This window comes from Python bivittatus, unplaced genomic scaffold (assembly GCF_059951505.1).
Source record: "Python bivittatus isolate LINGU-HERP-01145 unplaced genomic scaffold, Pbiv_v1 ctg000330_np1212, whole genome shotgun sequence".
Taxonomy (NCBI): Eukaryota; Metazoa; Chordata; class Lepidosauria; order Squamata; family Pythonidae; genus Python; species Python bivittatus.
Window position 1 is genome coordinate 3634134 of NW_028277058.1, and position 19895 is coordinate 3654028.

Here is a 19895-nt window from a genome sequence, read left to right on the forward strand (position 1 = left end):
AGCAGGGGATTGGAATTAAAACAAAAACAAAAACGAAATGGTCTCTTCTCACTACATAACACAATTACTGTAAGAATGGCACTTTAACACTTAAAGCGTTATAGAAGCACTTAACCTTCTATAGAAGGAATCATTGCCCTGGTTTCATGTTTTCATTCCTAGGAATGGGAGTGGAGAAACAGCACCAGCCACAGGGTAATCAAATTGGAGCAAAGTTCAGTTTCATGAACTGCCCCTCCAAACTTTTCTCAGTCCAAATTCATTGCATGCAGAAGACTTATGCTCCACTACTTTTCACACAAAAACAGGTTGAGCTGTTATTTCTGGTAAAAATGAAATTTCACAGGCAAACTGGATCTGATTCTAGAAGTTCTAAACCCAGAACATGTAGCAAAGTTGGCAATTTTCCAAACAAAATCTTATTACACCAGTTTTCTCCTGATCACTTTACACTGACACCCAGAATATCAGGAAGAGGACCAAGGACTCATTTCTTATTTTCAGCTGGAGCACCTTAACTTCCACTGGGACTTCTATTCAAATGGCTATACATAAATATATTGATTTCTGGATTGCAAAGACTTTTCTTTGGATTGCAGGAAGTAAATTCTGTTAAATAAATGCCTCCTCTGTCCTCCCTGTTCTTTGAATGACAAATGGCCAGTCTTGTAGAAGCAATCACTGAGAAATTATGCTTCTTGCTAAGTCTGTGATAGAAAGCAAAGACTTCTTTATAAAGTTGCCATTAAAAGTGTCATTACAATACCCAAGGAAATGCACAGCTCAGAGATGACAGGACACTACCTAAGGTTTTGGTTCTAAGTTACTGATCTTGAAATGAAATATAAGTTTTAGAGTTTTCTCCCAATCAATATTGTTATTACAAAAACAGCTATTTGTGATGTGTACTGTTTGTATTCTATGTTTACATAAAGACATTTTGGGCTCTCCAAATATTTTGCAGATATTATTTTTTTCTTAGTTATGCATTATCATTTCTGATGTGGTGCAGTCTAAGTCCACATATACATCCTTCTCATCTTATCTCTAATTTCAGTGAGATAAGCTAATGCAATGGCCATCTTCTTCTTGTTGTTGTTCAGTCGTTAAGTCATGTCCGACTCTTCGTGACCCCATGAACCACATTGAGCCAGACCTTCCCATCCTTCACTGCCTCCCTGAGTTTGCTCAGTTTCATGCTCATTGCTTCAGTGATGCTATCTAACCATCTCATCCTCTGCTGTCCTCTTCTCCTTTTGCCTTCAATCTTTCCCAGCATCAGGGTCTTTTCCAAAGAGTCTGTGATGGAATGGAATTATGAAGGCCAGGCTCAGGGAGATAAGCATGTTCTTGGTTGATGTCAGGTCTAGCCCAAAGAACTCCAAGAGACGATGCAAATTCAGTTCCACTTTGTTTATTAGCTACAACCTCTAGACAGAAATCTCCCCAGACTGAAACCTAGCTCCCAAGCCAGCCAGCCACAACACCGTGAATTCCTCAGGGAGGTGTCAGCCTCATCCTCTTGAACTTCCCACGTTCCTCGGCAGAACTAAGAACATGCTTATCTCCCTGAGCCTGGCCTTCATAATTCCATTCCATCACAGAGTCCTCTCTTCACATTAGGTGACCAAAGTATCTGAGCTTGAGCTTCAGTATCAATCCTTCCAATGAGCAATCAGGATTGATTTCCTTTAAGATTGACTGGTTTGACCTCCTAGCAGTCCAGGGGACTCTTAAGAGTCTTCTCCAGCACCACAGTTCAAAGACATCAATTCTTTGGCACTCAGCCTTCTTTATGGTCCAGCTCTCACAGCCATACATTACTACTGGAAAAGCCATAGCTTTGACTATGTGGATCTTTGTCGGCAAGGTGATGTCTCTGCTTTTTAATATGCTATCTAGGTTTGCCATAGCTTTCCTCCCAAGGAGCAAGTGTCTTTTAATTTCATGGCTGCAGTCTCCATCTGTGGTGATCTTGGAGCCCAAATAAATGAAGTCTGTTACTGCTTCCATTTCTACCCCTTCTATTTGCCAGGAATGATGGGTTCAGATGCCATGATCTTAGTATTTTTAATGTTGAGTTTCAAGCCAGCTTTTGCACTCTCCGCTTTCATGAGGGCATCAAGAGGCTCTTTAGTTCTTCTTCACTTTCTGCCATTAGGGTGATATCATCTGCATATCTGAGGTTGTTGATGTTTCTCCCTGCAATCTTAATTACAGCTTGTGATTCTTCCAGCCTGGCATTTCTCATGATGTACTCTACATATAGGTTAAATAACCAGGGTGACAGTATACAGCCTTGTCGTACTCCTTTCCCTATTTTGAACCAATTGGTTGTTCCATGACTGGTTCTAACTGTTGCTTCTTGGCCCACATATGGATTTCTCAGGAGACAGGTAAGGTGGTCTGGTACCCCCATCTCTTTAAGAATTTGCCACAGTTTGTTGTGATCCACACAATCAAAGGCTTCTGCATAGTCAATGAAGCAGAAGTAGATGTTTTTCTGGAACTCTCGTGCTTTCTCCATGATCCAGCAAATGTTGGCAATTTGATCTCTAGTTCCTCTGCCTCTTCAAAACCCAGCTTGTACATCTGGTAGTTCTTGGTTCACGTACTGCTGAAGCCTAGCTTGTAGGATTTTGAGCATAACCTTGCTAGCACATGAAATGAGCGCAATTGTGCAATAGTTTGAGCATTCTTTGGCATTGCCCTTCTTTGGAATTGGAATGTAAACTGACCTTTTCCAATCCTGTGGCCACTGTTGCGTTCTCCAAACTTGCTGGCATATTGAGTGCAATACTGTAACAGCATCGTCTTTTAGTATTTTAAATAACTCAGCTGGAATACTGTCATCTCCACTAGCTTTGTTGTTAGCAAAGCTTCCTAAGGCCCACTTGACTTCGCTCTCTAGGATGTCTGGCTCAAGGTCAGTGACCACACCAGCATGGACATCAGGGACATTAAGATCTTTCTTGTATAGTTCTTCTGTGTATTCTTGCCACCTCTTCTTAATCTCTTCTGCTTCTCTTAGGTCCCTGCCTTTTTTGTCCTTTATCTTGCCCATCTTTGCACTAAACGTTCCTTTGATATCTCCAATTTTCTTGAAGAGATCTCTAGTCTTCCCCATTCTATTGTTTTCCTCGATTTCTTTGCATTGTTCATTTAAGAAGGCCTTCTTATCTCTCCTTGGTATTCTCTGGAAATCTGCATTCAGTTGCTTATATCTTTCCTTTTCACCCTTGCTTTTCGCATTCCTTCTTTCCACAGCTATTTGTAAAGCCTCATCAGAAAGCAAAAACAGCCATTTTGCTTTCTTGCATTTGTTTTTTTTTGGGATGGTTTTAGTTGCTGCCTCCTGTACAATGTTTCGGACCTCCATCCATAGTTCTTCAGGCACTCTCTCTACCAAATCTAATCCCCTAAATCTATTCATCACCTTCACTGTGTACTCACAAGGAATATGATCTAAGTCATACCTGAGTGGTCTAGTGGCTTTCCCTACATTCTTCAATTTAAGCCTAAATTTTGCAGTAAGCAGCTCATGATCTGAGCCACAGTCAGCTCCTGGTCTTGTTTTTGCTGTCTGTATAGAGCTTCTTCATCTTTGGCTGCAAAGTATATAATCAGTCTGGTTTTGGTACTGACCATCTGGTGATGTCCATGTGTAGAGTCATCTCTTGTGTTGTTGGAAAAGAGTGTTTGCTATGGCTAGCTTGTTCTCTTGACAGAACTCTATTAGCCTTTGCCCTGCTTCATTTTGTACTCCAGGGCCAAACTTGCCTGTTATTCTGAGTACTCCTTGACTTCCTACTTTAGCATTCCAATCCAATGAAAAGGACATCTTTTTTTGGTGCTAGTTTTAGAAGGTGTTGTAGGTCTTCATAGGTCAACTTCAGCTCCTTCGGCATCAGTGGTTGGGGCATAGACCTGGATTACTGTGATGTTGAATGGTTTGCCTTGGATACGCACTGAGATCATTCTGTCGTTTTTGAGGTTTACCCCATTACTGCCTTTCCCACTCTCTTATTGACTATGAGTGCTACTCTATTTCTTCTAAGGGTTTCTTGCCCACAATAGTAGATACAATGGTCACCTGAATTAAATTCACCCATTCCCGTCCATTTCAATTCGCTGATTCCCAAGATCTCGACGTTCAATCTTGTCATCTCATGTTTGACCACATCCAGCTTGCCTTGGTTCATAGATCTTACATTCCAGGTACCTATACAATATTGTTCTTTACAGCATCAGACCTTCTTTTCACTTCCAGATACATCCACGGCTGAACGTCCTTTCGGCTTTGGCCCAGCCGCTTCACTCTTTCTGGAGCTACTTGGAATTACCCTCCACTCTTCCCCAGTAGCATATTGGACACTTTCCGACCTGAGGGGCTCATCTTCCGGCGTCATATCTTTTAGCCTTTTGACATTGTCCATGGGGTTTTCTTGGCAAGGATACTGGAGTGGGTTGCCATTTCCTTCTCCAGTGGACCTCATTTTGTCAGAACTTTCTGTCGTGACCTGTCCATCCTGGGTGGCCCTGTATGGTATAGCTCATGGCTTCACTGAGTTACACAAGCCGCTTCGCCACGACAAGGCAGTGATCCATGAAGGTGGGCCATCTTGTTGTCTAGAACTATAATCCATTCTTTGAAACAATTTTATTAACTTCCCATTTTATTGACGATAATAGAATATAACAAAAACATTTTTCCTTTTCATTAACTTTGAAGTAAAAGAGAGCATTATGTGACTGAAATGTAGACTTTTTTTTTTTTTTTTTTGTGGGTATATTTCAGCCTGCAACAGTCATATTGAACTGTTTTATTGGCTGTCCAGGTGCTTCACAACAGATTTGAAATCTCACAGGTTATTGCTATGGAAGTACTCCTGCCCTCTGGAATCCTTTTCTATCAACTCACTCACCCTAAAATTTCAGCCATTGGCTGGAGTATTCTATAACTGTATATGTACACTCCCTCCGCTTGATTTACTAGACCTTTTGTCAAGTCCAAAAAGTCCAAACTCCAATTTAGAAGAATTCTCGTGTAACCAGGCCTTGTTCAGATAAATGCTCCTTTATTGGTTGGTACATGCAGCTTGAAGCAAAGCATTGCTAAAACTAAAGTCTGTGTAAATCTCCCTCTACTTATCCCCCCCCCCACCCCCCTGCTAACACAATCCTTCCTGGCCTTCAGGCTACCACCGGTTTTGTCTGCATTCAAGTCTTGCTGTAAACTCCCATATCAATGTAAGCGCCTCTCCATCTCAAAGCAATACCCCAAGCACACCTATTAACTACCATTTCCACCCCTTGTCACAAATGGCAGAATCAAATCAAGCAAACACCCATTGACTGCTATAGCTTTTAAATCAGTCTTTTTAAAATTGACATTTGATTGATGCAGGTTCTGTCACTTTTTAATTTTGGAGAAAGGCCTGTGCCTCCTCTCTACAGTAATGTTGGACTATACTCCTTGAGGGTCCTTGAATACCACCAAATCCCTCTTGGTTTTTATTTTACAAGCAATGTTTCCTGATTGTAACAATTCATTTTTCTACAGCTTAGCCACATATTCATGACCCAACAGTAGTAATGTTACTGTTGGTACTCTATATAGGTATGTCTAAAAGGTTTTTTTGTATATATCAGTGTATTCACCATTTGATGGACAACTGTATATAAAATTCTATATTTTTTTAAATCTCTCCTATTAAAATAATAATATAATATATCATAATTATATGAACAAACTCCATCCCTTCCTCTCAATATCATGCACTATTCAGATGTATAGATGTTTTCCTTTCTATTTTTTTCACACTTATTGATTCAAAAAAACTTTTTTTTTTTCAAATTGCTTATCTTGACAGAAAATGCATATTCAAATGCTTATTCACTAAAAGTCTTTACTAGCTTATGCCTATGGTAACTTCCATTCTGCCCTTGAAGTAAACTGTTTTTCAGTAATGATTTTAGGGAAATTTATAAAGCTGTGGACATTAGGGGTAAAGATTCAAGAGGGATGTGAGCAAAGGTGCACTTTTGTGGCTGTGCTGAATGACGGATGGACAGACAGACGGACAGATGGAGAGATGGAAAGACAGACGGAAAGATGGACAGATGGAAGGATGGAAAGATGGACAGACAGATGCACAGGTGGACAGACAAACAGACAGATGAACAGACAGATGGATAGAGGGACAGATGCATGAAGAGACAGACGGATGGACAGATGGCAGACAGATGGGTGGATGGACAGGTTGGGGGATAGTTACAAACACTCCATGGTAAACCTATTTCCCCTTAATATGTTGTGTGTAAGTCTATAAAGACAGATCACCTGTGCTGATCTGGTTGCAGAGAAGAAGGTGATTTGGAGCACACATGGGCACACATGTTATAAGAGTTGGTTCCCAGGCTCATAAAGTTTCAGGGAGACTGTTATGGAAACAGGTAACTGCAAGGTTCTCCACCATCAGTGAAGAGACCTACCTCCTTGCTGGATCACAGGAAGGCTACTAGAAAGAATATCAGAAAGTCTCTCCTCTAAAATACATGGGGATATACTGGTTCTAAATTTAAATAGTTGCTGGAATTCTTATAACCACATTCTATTCATCTCAATAAATGTTGCTAAAGAGAACTCTTAGAATTATGCTTGGAAAATAATTATTTTCAGTGTGGGGCAGCTGGGAAAGAGACTAACATACATCATAGCTATCAGTACCTCCCTAAATCAAACTTATTCTTAAGGAGTTGCTATCATTCTATTCACTAGCTGTGGGAATTTCCCTCTAGCCCTGCTTACCTACAGTCAAAATGGTATTGGCTATTATTCTCTGTTGAACAGACCATCTTCCAAACTTTTGCTTGAATATTCTATGATGGGGAAATTGGTTCTAAAGGAGAAATCCATGGCCTCCAAAGTCATGGTACTTCTGCAATCCCATTTAGTGAATACTGGTGGATTCTGCTCTGCTGTTATACAAGGCCAGTTTAGAATCAAATATATAAATTGTGTTTATTTACATTTATTGTATTTTTTTTAATCATTGCTTTGTACTTACAGTCAGCTACATTGAATTTCTTTCAGAATGAAATATAATGTACAAGGAATAAATGAAAATGAAAGGAACTTGGAAATAACACTGTTTTCAAGCAATAACGTTTACAATGGTGAAAAGCACAGGTTCAATAGTTGAACATGTGTTACATCATATCTAATCATCAGCATGTCTACTTCAACCTGGGAGGGATTCCAATCTGAACGAATCAATCTACATAATACTGAACTTTCTGGTGTTATATCTAACTTTTATATTCAATCTTTGTCTAAGCACACAATTCTTCTGACTAGAATTGTGCAGATCAGTCTAAACTAAATCTGTCAGTCTCACTGTTTTTTTATGCATTATTTCATTCTGTGTTTGTGACATATTAGTGTAATTCACAACTTTCTTTAATATGTGTATCAAGAATTTTTTTCTAGTAAGTATAGTCTTATATTCAACCTTTCCTAAAGGCTTAATTTGCATACAACCTTCCATAAAGTATACTAATCCTAAAGCATGCTTTTAAACATGCAGCTACCACAATATATACACTTTGGAAGAAAATTTTCCCAAACATAATACTTTTTCACAATTTTTCTGAAATATATGCATTTTTCTGTAAAGTTTTGCACTGCAAATGATGGATATTAGCAGAATTCGTTCATATTTTTTTTGCTCTGTGTTATGCTGAAGATCACATCGTTTCACTCCCATTGAAATTGTTAGCATCCCTTATGACTAGATGGTGACAATTCCTAACAACTATCACGAGGAGATACATTTGTGTGGTAAAATTCATTCTGGCACTCAGATCAATTGCTGAACATTGGGGGGCATGGCCTTTCTAAAAATATAGAAGCATCTTGTCACAAATTAAAATCAAAAAAATATAATCCTAATTAATAAAAGAGTAAATTTAAAATGTGTGATGCTACTCTCTCATTGCATATCCTATCACCAATGCAGCTCTTAGACCCAAGAAGATATGGTTGCCTTTGTGGTAATTTAAGAAATACAGAAGTACAAATCGTTGTACTTATGTATTGTGAATTCATGGATTATAGACTATAACTTTTAACTATTCTTCTTGTAATTGCAGGCAGTAAATCGAAACATTCCCACTGATAAGGATTTAATTTTTAAAAAAATAATTGCTGGTTTGGGCAATGTAGCATTTAGAAAGCCTCAACGAGAATGTCAAAAATTGCAAAGGCGGCTCATCTACTTTTAAGGCATTACTATGATTTTTCTTTTCCTGTGTCAGACGTGAAGAAAATAATTAAAATTCAGTAACAGCCACTGTCAGTTATAGCCAAAGAGTTGGGAAAATACTTCTGGCAGCTGCAGCAGACACTGTGACAGGAATATAACTTTCCATCCAATTATGGTTTGGCATTGTGGGGGGACACTGAGATCTCCACAATTACTTCAGATTGAATCCTATCTGTCAGGGCAGGACATTTCAAGCACTATCATTGTCACCTCTGAACAGGTTTATGCAGGTTCACGTCCCATACCTCAAGTTTGTTTTTTGCTGACTCCAAATTTATGCAGCTCAGCAGAGTTCCTTTCTAGGCAGTAACGCTGACAGTAGGAATAAAAGGATTATGGGAAGGCAAACTATTCCAGAATCAAACACTCTTCCTTTTGTGGTACTTTGCAAGTGGAAAGCCACAGGTGAGAGAGAGAGATGGATTTGATGCTTAAATACTGGAAAGAAACAGGGGAGTAGTGTCTTCCAACCAGAACAATCTTCAAATATAGGAAGTGGAAATCCAGAAGAACTCAGCAGAACCTTTGTATGTTTGAAGTGTCTTGCCATAAGAACAAAATATTGGCAATTTGAATCGTAGACATTCTAGAGCAGGGTTCCTCAACCTTAGCAACTTTAAGATGGGTGGACTTCAACTCCCTTCAACTGCTGAGGTTGAGAAGCCCTGTTCTAGAGGCCTCGGGATATCTGCCTTGAGTTTTATATGCCGTATAAACATCTTCATGCCTTATTAATCTGTATATTCCTCACATTAATGATTTTGTTATTGTTTGGTACTGCAGTTTTAACTCTGTTAGTCTCTCAGAGTCATGCCTGTGAGATGAATGGGCATATAAATCAATTATAATAAAGTAACACATTAATAAATTAACCCTTTTTATCAACACACTTGGGTTTTAATCTTGTTATATCTCCACCAAAGATTTAAAAACAGAGAAATACCCTGCACAAGTCTCCCATCTGCATAAGCCAATGCAGAAAAAGAACAGAACAGAACACAGAACAGAATAGGATGGTAAGGAAGAGAAATGAAGAAACAAAACCGGATGGAAATGAGACAGGGAAAAGAGATAATAAGACAGGACAGGGGATGGGGAAGGGGAAGGGATGGGGAAGGGGAAAGGAAAGGAAAGGAAAGGAAAGGAAAGGAAAGGAAAGGAAAGGAAAGGAAAGGAAAGGAAAGGAAAGGAAAGGAAAGGAAAGGAAAGGAAAGGAAAGGAAAGGAAAGGAAAGGAAAGGAAAGGAGACACCATATTTAGGCCTTACATATTTAATCTATACTGAGTAAATATGGTATTCTGTCTTTTTTCTGTTGATTATGAAAAATTTATCATGGCAAAATATCTGTCAGGATAGTTTTTCCCATTGAACAAAAAAGTGAAGCACATGCAATAGCTATATAACCTATCTCTTCAAATCACTAACATGGCTTTCTTAAGCAAAATGTTAATAGGTCAACTTGTTAGCCAATGTTCTGAAATGGTAGGAGAGAGACAATTTTTATTTTTCATATTTCAAATTCCATACAGGAGAATAATATGGGAAATGTATTCATTTACCAGTAAAGTAAGGGGCAACCATATGGAGGTAGAGGTGGAATCAAAAAGTCAAAATGGTAGCCATGACTGTGTAAAGAAAGCACCTCCACTTTCTATGTGCATCATATGTGCAGTGCATGTAAAAAGGGGGTTAGGCTTTGATCAGGCAGTTGCAGCCACCTTCTTGACCTTTTTGACCCCTCAGTGGATGCCCCTGAAAAGCAGTACTACATCAGTGAAGCAAACATTATAGTAACATTTTTGTAATACTGCCCAGCTTTTGTATAGCATTGGTAATCTGAAGCTGTATTTGTAGGACAAACGCATGCATGTTGGCTAACATGGAGAAATAATTAGTTTCTGGAGAAAATAAAAGTGAATGCAGTGTCTCCTGCCTTGAAGTGATTCAGGTTAGAAGAAATTTCTTTCAACCTACTTGCAAGAAGTAGGGTGAAGTGGAAATTTTGCACAACTCAGGCAAGGAGCTATTTATATGTGTACTGAAACTGAAAGCAAGATAAAAGGTCTCTGGAGATCATGGGTTCAATGCTAGCTAGTAATCAAAAGCTACTGGACAGCTTCTTCACTAAATGAAATGTGTTGAGGCTTCAGATTTATCTTTCATTGAAAGGCTTTCCAACTTTCAAAGACAATGAGAGTGGATTGTGGTGGGGAAGTGAGAAATTTCTACCATGAGTCAAGAGTCAAATTGAAATTGGACCAGAGAAAAATAAGGTTAAGGAAGGTAGTAAATGACGTATCATATTTAAGGGCCAGTCACACTGTCACTGTGTGACAGTCTTTTATGAGGTGCATACTATGTGACAATGTGTGGACAGCTTAATATATTACACAGTTCAATAGGTGTCCATTTCATAAAAAGGAAATAGAAGGTTGCTTGCATCTAACTTTGGCTCAAATGCAGCAATAATTTCAATCCAGAAGAAATTCTCAAGATGATCTAAAATGATTTCTATTTAAATACAATTTATGAAGTCTATAGAAGTACACTGAGAGCCAGTTTGGTGTAGTGGTTAAAGCATCAGGCTAGAAATGGGGAGACCATGAGTTCTAGTCTCCCCTTAGGTAGAAGCCAGCTGGATGACCTTGGGGCTCTCTCTCAGCAGCAGGCAACAGCAAACCACTTCCTTGAAATCTTGCCAAGAAAACTGCAGGGGCTTGTCCAGACAGTCAGGAGTCAACACTGACTTGAAGGCAAAAGAGAGACAGAGAGACAGAGAGACAGAGGGAGAGAGAGAAATAGAAGTACAACTGGAAAGAGCAAATTAACAATGCTAGGGAGAGGGGGGAACAATAAGGAGAAAACCACCTTGTGGAGGAGGAGTAATACTACAAAATACTAGGAAATGGTTCAACCTCTCTAAATAATTAAAGGAAAAATATATGAGATAACTTTGAGCAAAGTAAATGAAACAAACCTAGCATATGCTAGGAATTGATAACTGTTGAATGCAATTTTACTTGACATACTTTCCAATGGTATAGCTTTGCCTTGCATTTATATCAATTTGTGTATATTTCGTGTGCATTATCTCATTTATTTATGTATTTTTTCATAAATGTTATTCTTGATGTATACATTTTTCCTAATGATTTTCCATGTACACACACACACACACACACACACACACTCCCACTTTTGCTAATATTAACATTTTCAACATTTTTTTCTAAAATAAAAAACTTGGGGAAACATTTTTCCATAATCGATGCATTTTTTGTAGGTCACTTTTAATAATATATACATGTATGAATTTGTTTTTGGAAACAGCATGCACTGCTTTGCAGTGTGATTGAACTAAATGCTGATTATTGCAAAACATGTATAAATTTGGCCAGCATTATTTGAGTAAGGATTGCTTTTGATAAATGCTTAGGACAAATACAGTAAATGCATAGATAATTCATATGATTTGCAAGAACATTTATATTACTCCGCACAATCACCATCAGGGACTAATTTACCTCCTGGTGAGACATCCATTATCAATAGATTCTGTCCATCTGTTCCTCTGGGACAGATCTAAACTTGACTGTGAAAAAAGTAATAAAGTAGATCATACTCAGATAAGAATCTAAGCCTCCAAATTTATAAGGAATTAAATACTGAATCATTTCTTATATCCTTTTCACAAAGATGTCATGACTGCTAGACATTTCAAGTTCTGATCATACTAAATCTACTTCTGAGGAAAATTCAATGAAAAATTGGTAACTAGACAGCTGCATCACTTAATTTCAGATGGCTGCTGAATTATGATGTTTTGTATCCCTCCCTTTCCAAAATGCTCAAGCTTCAGGAGTCCTTACTGTTGTGGGTATGCCATTCTGGAAGAATATGTTTTAAGGCAAATAATAGACAACATCTTTATCTTATAATAGATTCTGTTATATTAAAGATAGGTTTGAAATGTGGAGCATGCTATTGCTTTAAACTCATGGGTATTTGTATACAACCCAAGAGTGTTATTTGCATATAACTACAGAGTGGTATTTCTTTATACTGATAGGGCATTCTTTACAACTTAAAAAAATGTTGAATACAAACAAATCAATTATTTAATTCTGCTTAGAATTCCAAACCGTTACATGAATACATTTGGCATTCTGGTGTTACCCCAATATTTTTTACCACAATCTCCATAATTGCTTTCCTTTGGTCATATTGGTGGAGACTAATGGGATCTGAAGTGTAGTGTAGTCTGTGACGTGGAGAGACAGTATGGAAGCAGCCTAAAGCTCGGTGACTTGGAGTTACTTTGAATAATTAAACCCAGCACAATTTTCACTGGAGCCCAACCAACCGATCACCAAACAAAACAAGGCAATTTCTCTCATTAGGTAACCCAGAAGAAGCGCAAGCATTTTCCTCTCTGCAGAGATAATTGAGCAGGAAGGTAAGCTCTCTCTCCTCGCAATGCTTAAGTGAAAAATAAAATGGTAAAGGTCTGCTGAAAAGTGATTCGCTTGATTAAAAAGAGAACAATCCACTGCTGCCTGTGATAAGAAAAACTGTGGTTCCCTTTGTTGTCTTTTTGGGCAGAGATAATGAAAAGCCGAGCTATATAGAGATCAAATCAATGTAATAAGAGATGGAGATCAAATAAATCTAAGGCATGTTACTCCCTGCCAGAATACATTGCAGCTAGGTTCTGGACCTCCCCCTTTACTTGTTATTCCTTAAGTTTGAGGACAAGTGGGTAATTTTATTTCATCACTGTGCAACAGCTACCATGTTTGACTCAAAGTCTGCAAAGAAATCGTACACTTAGAATCAAAACAGCAAATTGGAGACCTTTGGGTGGGGGTTTGAAAATCACTGAACTTCATCTGGCTTTTATAAAATTCATTCTGTGTTAAGTATACATTTCTTTTAGGAGTTTTACCTTCCTTTACCATGTAATTTATATGTTCAGGATAGGTCTAGCCCAGTGTTTTTCAAACCTGGCCACTTTTAAGATGTGTGGACTTCAACTCCCATAAATCCACAGCCAGCAAACACTGGGCTAGCTCATTATCAGACTGCTTTTAAAAGAGGGATTCTCTTCAACTTTTGTTGTTGTTTATTTTTCTGTAATAATGTTTTTAGGTAGGGCACTTGCAGCAATATTCTTTCCTTTAGTCAGGGATGGAAAGGGATTTTTCTCCTCTGTTTTCTTCTAATATACAATGTGGCCCTTAAAAAACCAAAATCACCCTCAACACACTTACAACAGTCCCAGCTTATTTGTAAGGGGGATGGTTCCTTTCTTTAATGCTTCCTAGGTGGACCTCAAGAACATAGGTTGTCATATGGCTGCTTCAGAAAGGGCTAGAAGAGAAGCCACACAGAAAAGAATTTGAGATTCAGTAATGATGTCTTAACTGTTATATAGCATGTAATCTACCAAGAGGGAGGGAGGGGATGAGAGGGAATTTAAGGTCCAAACATTTCTTTAAAAATATAGATGATATAATAAGGTCTCCACTAAACTTGAAAAATATGTGACATAACTAAACATTTGTCACCCCATTTTGAAGAAATTATTTCCTCATAGGCTTGGTGGGTTATATATTTTTAACCAAGGTTTCACTCATTTATTTTACACTGTCATTTTCAGCAAAGAACTTTCAAAATTCATAGCTTAACACACAATAAAGTAAGCACCTTCACCCACACAAATATTTCTCTTTTGGGCAATCAAACATGATGTAACAAATCCAGGAGGAGCTGTGATAAAAAGTAATATTCTCATTAGTGTTATATGAAGCCAAATATGAATTCAAAACAAGTTGAAATTAGTCTTTTTAACCATTCAGTTACAGAAATTGACTGATAATCTCATATAAAACAGGAGAGCTGCATGAACCTATAGTCAATAAAAATTAGAGAAAAGACGATAGCTAAATGGCCACCTTCTCTAAAGCATTCTTTACACACTGATTTACCATGGGCTTCAGGAATGTAAAGTATCTCTCCATTAAATACTATCTCTCTCTATATATAAGTTAAACTCCATATATGTACATTTAAGTAACAGCAAATCTTTGGAGTTTGGGTAGCTGTTTCTGTCCCTCCTGGAGGATGACTGGGTCAAAGTGTATATATACATGTGTGTGTGTATATTGTGCTTTCTAGTTTCTAACCTTATTACTGTTGGAGGTCTGTAAGCCACTAGGAATACTGTAAGACATGATGGAGAGGCCATACAAACCTAGTAAAATAAATACAAATAAACAAACTGCTGGGCAGAAAAACTATCCTGCCTTTTCCCCCATCAGTTCTTCTTGAATGTGATGAAAGAGAATTTGCTTTAGAAAGGAATATGGTGTTGCTTCATTTACTTAGTTCCAAGATGGTCAAGAGCTGCATGTAAACATCTTCACTTTCATTGTATAATCATTTCTCCAATAGTCTGCAACCTTCTTAGCTTCTCTCATTTCCATTGCATCTTAAGGTAACTCTTCCCATAGGGCTTTTTTCAGTAGCAAGCTACTGTTACTGGCAAAGGAGACTCTATCCTTGAGAAATTGTTGCTTTTTCCATACCCTGGAGACCTTTGTAGAAATTATCCAGCTAATTTCTCTCACAACAGTTTTGGTGCCTCCTGAAAAATATTCAGCTCTAATTTAAATATATTTCACAGCCTTGAAAAACACTATAAACCAAGTGGTAGAAATAAATCTGCAGATGTGGCGATGCTTAATTGTTGGCACATTTTTCCTTTCTGTGTTAGTCTATTGAGGATGTGAATTACCACCTGCATATTAATTCTTAGTGCAATGACTTACACATAGGGGGGGAAAAAATCATGCAATTTTCATGCACACAACTTAGCATAAATATGTGCTTTGGTGAAAAAGAAATCCTGACAATTCAGTATCATGAATAGAAAACTTTAAAAAGAGGGAATCGTGCATGCTCCAATTCTAAAATTAATTGTGAAAAAAAATCCATAAAAGATAGAACAAACATGCACTGCCGAACAAAACACGAGGGACAGATAATCAAACAGAGATGTCAGAAATGGAGAAGAAGAACAGGGAGACCATCAACCCCTTCATGAAGTTTCATATTGTTCATCAGCACCCAAACATTTATTATATGAAAATAATTTAATAAATACTACTTTAATAGTACTACGAACAACAACAACAACAAAACCAACAACAACATCGACCTCCTAGATAGTCCCATTGACTCTTGGGAGTCAATACTGACTACTTTGATTTAATTTAAGACCACCCCTGATTTAACTGATGGGTTCACCTCTTATATTAACTATGACTTCTAGTCATCAAGGACTGGTCTTGTATTCCTAGGCATCCCTTAACCTGATAGGCTTTGAGGACCACAAGTAAAGTAGGTCATAAATCAACATCTGCAGGAGAGGCGAAAAGTCAGAATGAAAAATGTTCATCTATTGTATCCTGAATCTGATTTGTCAGAATTGAAATTTCAGCAGCAAGATGGCCTTGTGAGAAAGGCTTAAAGGCCTTAGAATGCTCTGGAAAGCTTCATACAGAAAGCCTGACTACAATCTATTTATTTAATATGTGCCATCATTCGTTTGCTCTGCTTGTATGGAATAATTGAATAATCTATTTGTTATTTACTCCAGCAGCAAAAGAATCCTTATGGTTGTGCCACTTCCAGTGTGAATACCCATCTTTGATAAATGCTGAATGGGAAAATGCAGCAGAGCAAAACCAATGAACTGGAAAAGCTCATTCACAGCCTTATCCAGGAGAATAATTCTCAAATTGCTCAGCTTTCATCTCAATTGATAGGAATGCTGGCATTCTGGACTGTACCAAAATTGGGCCTCGCAGTGACTGCTGAGTCACACTGGATAAACACTATTTGATAGGTGATATTGAAATGTTATTAAAGACCAGATCTGAAAATATGCTGGCAGGTGACTCAGGGCATTTTGAACTCAGTTCCTGTCAGCCCCAGCAGTATTCATTATCCCTGTCAATGTAGATAGATATTGACGATGCTCCTGCTGCTTCACTGACTATTTTATTGTCTTAATTTTTAATTAATGATGAGAATTAAAAAAAAGTTACCTATAATAGGAATATTACAAAGGCAGGATATTAGACCCATCAATCATGCATTTGTTATTTCATGAGTGTAACCAGTTTTATAATTTTCCAAAGTTAGATTTGCATTCAGGGGTTCAAATTTAATGAGAAAGGAAATTTCATATTTGAGAGCTTGTCTCATCAATAAATTAGCTCTGTGAAATGCATATGCGGTGTGCCTGAGTCCCTTCCTGTTATATATCAGGGAGAAAATGCAGTATGTTAACACCTCCATTATAAATCTCAGGACCTTATTTATGCATTGAGGAGTAGTTCTAAATGGCACATCAGAGTGAAAGACAAACATAACTATTAAAAACAAGCATTGCATTCATCAGTTTCTATGCTGCTATGAAATGTTGGGGCATGTCAGCGAATGTTTAATCTCTTCTGTGCCCTTGCTGCCATGCCATGTATACATTTTCACACAAGCACATAAGATGTTGTGTTGTAGAAAAAGAAAGGATCACCTGTAAAATGGTTGACGCAACTCAGGAAAGCTTACATGGACATGATTAGAGTTGAGCAAAGTAACCAAATCTCAAACTGTGAAAGTATAGAAAGGGATCTTTGAGGAATTCTATCTCTGAAAATTGCAATTGGAATGATTTTATCTGAATAACGTATGGAACTTTGCTATCTATTTACATTTTGAAAGTTTTGACATGGTAAAAAAAAAAAGGATTCAAATAAGTATGGAATATAAATCCTTTTTTTTTTTTACCATGTCAGAACTTTCAAAAAGTAAATAGATAGCAAAGTTCCATATGTTATTCAGATTAAATCATTTATATATATATATATATATATATATATATATATATATGAATGATACCACAATTGGAAATCATATTTGAGATACTTGATGGCTAAATGGAAATATGCATGCTTTAAAAAGAATGGATATGCAGGTTAGTGGGTATCATCAGAACTTTTGTGGGTGTGGTACTGTTGCACTCATTTAGTTAGAAAGGGGCCAAGAGTGATACATGTGAATGTTCTATCTTTCATTGCAAAATCATCTGTCCAATGGCTTGCAGTCTGTCTGGGAAGATATCAGGGGAAAGTTTTTCCCTGGAGTGAGGAATAGATAAACAAGGAAAATTTAGAGTTATGAAAAGTTTTATCTAATTATACTTTTATGCAAAAATATTGTACACTACCTGAGTATTATTGGTTTAACAGATGGAATCTTTTCCTTCCTTCCTTCCTTCCTTCCTTCCTTCCTTCCTTCCTTCCTTCCTTCCTTCCTTCCTTCCTTCCTTCCTTCCTTCCTTCCTTCCTTCCTTCCTTCCTTCCTTCCCTAATCAGAGAAAAGAAATAGAGAACAAAAACAAAGGAAAAAGCATCTACCTAAACTAAACAGTCCCAGCTGTCTGCCCTAAACTTTCAGTGCTGGTAAAAATCATGGTGGAATAAAGTTCTTTTGACAGCTTTATAAAAGGAACGGGGGGGGGGGGGGGAGTGGCCCAACTTCAGGGTGAAAGAATTTCAGAGTACACGAGCCACAACATGACCTTCTGACCTCAGGTGGAATGAGGACTCTCGGTATTTCCAGATCAGCAGATAGAACTCTGGCAAGCTGAACACAGTGCTATACCATACTGGGCTTTATTTGTGATAAAGAGTACTTGGAATTGGATTCAGCAGCCTACTAGTACCAGTGCAGTGGCTTGAGATATGTTTTTATTTTAAATAAAGAAGAAAATAAGATTATTCCTTCAGGATTAGAATATAGCAAAATAATTCCTTAGCATAAACCTGGAGTAGAATACGGGAACTTGGATCTAGCTTCAAATCACTGTTAGTCGTAGATTTTCTGTTATTGACTTCTTCCTGTGAGTTCACCGTATGGTATAAATGAATGAATGAGTGAATGAGTGAATGAATGAATGAATGAATGAAGTATGCCATCAAGACTCACTCACCAGATATCTATACTGATATCGTACTGAGCAGCTTCATGTGAACTTATTATTGATAAGCAAGCAACTGGTTGAGTCCTCAAACTGTATGGAAGGAGGAGCGAGAGGAATCAAGTGAGTACATGGATATCCAGGTATACCCACAAATTCATAAAATCACCCTTTGAGTTTTTTTTTCTTTTCTTTCCAAGAGAAAAATAAAACCAATAAGAATAAATAACTCATAAACTGAAGGAGGTGGGATTTTTTTAGGAGTGAAACCCATATGAATTATTTCTGAAAAGCTTTAACCTTCAGTCAAGTTTCAGTATTGAGAAGTGCTTGAGGGGGAAAAAAACACAATAAATTGAAGAGGAGATTGAACTGATTAGAGGAATGGCAACAGGGAGATCAAGTGCTTGGGTTCATATTATTTGAAAGTGTCTAGTTCTGAACCACCAAACAATTTAAGAGCCCCGACAGTTTTTTTTTACAGAGTGCAGCATGAATAGTTTGCATCTTACTCAAAGGAAAAAAAGAGACAAATGGGCATCTGGAGATTCATAATTCTGTGCACTGTTCTTACGGGGCAGCTGGACCAAGAAAGGTCAAAGCCAATTATGAGTTTCCCATTTCAGCAAATACATTCCAAAGTAAACTTATTTCATTTTATTATGATACTCAGTTTGCATGTTCTAATCAGTATTCTGTCATATCCTGAATAATAGATTTACCTTTCCCAGTCTTTGCAGAAAACTAATTGCTAAAGTACATCAGGAAGCTATTGGGCCTGATGTGAGTAGTGACACCTGCAGTGGTGATCAGAAAAGGGGTAAAAAGGCAAGATGTTAATCTGAGCTCCTTTTGGGAAATATGGTATCCTTTTAAGTAGGAATGTTTAAGAAAGTGGAAATACATTGCCTGTGGTAAGATAAGATTCAGATACTTGACTGAAAGTAATTCAGAATAATTCTCTAAATTCAGCTTTCAGCTTTTAATTGGTCTCCTGATTATCTTTTATGCATGTACAGAAATACTTTTTCTGAGTCAAATCAATTTTATGAATGACTCAGTTTATCATCTGATTGGGAAATTGAATTGAACTGAGAATCCATATGAAGTCCCTTTGACTATATGAATCAAGTTGACCTTTCAAGTGGATCTGCTCTGATCTGCATGCCTCAAGAACTATGGTAGTTTATTGCTTTAATCTGTTAGTTTTAACCATTTCTTTCTCTCTTTTTCTTCTTTCTCAGTTCTATCTACCAAATTACTGCTGTAACTTTTTTTTGCTCTGGCACTTTTACTGTTTCATTAGTTGCATAGAACACATCCATTTTGGGATGATCACTGTTACAAAGAAAGTATAGTACTGGTGTTACCAACACGTTTTTGAGACCATTTTGGGAACACCACACAGAGCCCAGAAATATTTTTGAAAATCAATAAATCAATATACTTCCTTAAAAACAATGAAATAATCTAAGGACAAAACAACCAGAATCCTGGTGGATACCAAAGGAAGGTATCAAAT